This window comes from Triturus cristatus, chromosome 1_2 (assembly GCF_964204655.1).
Source record: "Triturus cristatus chromosome 1_2, aTriCri1.1, whole genome shotgun sequence".
Classification (NCBI taxonomy): Eukaryota; Metazoa; Chordata; class Amphibia; order Caudata; family Salamandridae; genus Triturus; species Triturus cristatus.
In genome coordinates, this window is record NC_140580.1 from 647,011,179 (window position 1) to 647,012,222 (window position 1,044).

At 69.3% G+C, this 1,044-nt stretch overlaps 1 non-coding gene across 1 annotated transcript; it reads right to left on the minus strand.

Moving 5' to 3' along the window:
- Window positions 1-123: 123 nt before the first annotated feature.
- LOC146867789 (5.8S ribosomal RNA) lies at window positions 124-277 on the minus strand. Its single transcript, XR_014968851.1, has one exon. It is a non-coding gene; the product is annotated as a 5.8S ribosomal RNA (ribosomal RNA).
- Window positions 278-1,044: the final 767 nt, after the last annotated feature.

Sequence of the window (1,044 nt, forward strand, 5' to 3'; positions counted from 1 at the left end):
AGGGACCCTGCCAACGGGCGATCGGGGGGTCTGACCTTGTGGGGGGACGAAGGGGAAGTGGAGCTCACCCTGCGACGGCCCCAGCCACGTCCCGGGGAAGCCCCGGGGCGATTGACGATCGAGCGAACCTCAGACAGGCGTAGCCCCGGGAGGAACCCGGGGCCGCAAGGTGCGTTCGAAGTGTCGATGATCAATGTGTCCTGCAATTCACACTAATTCTCGCAGCTAGCTGCGTTCTTCATTGATGCGCGAGCCGAGTGATCCACCACCAAGAATCACAGGCAGCTTTTCGAAAACGTTCGCCCACCTGCGGGCGCAGGAGAGGCGGGAGGAAGGCGACGCCGTCCGTCCATCGCCCGCGCGGCGAGACGGCACGGGCGCCCCGTTCAAGGCTTCCCCTCTGGGAGTCAAACAGCACCGTCATGGGGGGGAAAACATTGCCAGGCGCTCGGCCCGAGAGCCCGCCCCACCCACCCGGGGGCGAGGGAGGGGGCTCCCGGAGCGACGGGAGCAGGCAGCCCCGCAGCCGCCGGTCCCTCCCGGGGTAACCCGGGAGGGACCACGTGAGTCTTCAAACCCCTCAGCCCGGCCACACGGGACCGGGTCGGACCGGGTACCTGGCAACGAGGGAGGGTCGCTCCACCTGCACATCAGCCATCCGTCGCCGGATCGGCCCCGAGCCGTGCCAGCAGAGGCTGCCGATTGGCCCACCACCACCCTCGCCTGGGTCGGAGGCGCCGGAAGGGAAGAGCCAGGCAGCTCCCCATCCCGCACGCCTCCCACCGAGAGGAGCTGGGGTCCCCTTGCAGGCCCTCGGCCCCTTCTCTTCCAGGCCGCCCTGCCGCGCGAGAAGGGCCACTCCTCGGATGCCCGAGACCCGGTCAGATCGGGCCGGGTCTCGGGACGCCTGGAGGGACCAGCCGGCGCCAGGGCCTTTTTTCGAGGGAGGGGTGGTGCCAGCCAAGGGATGCACTGCCATTTGGTTCAGTGCCGGGTGAGCTTGGGTTCCGTCTCGGAGAGGGACAGGGGATGGGGGCCGCCCCC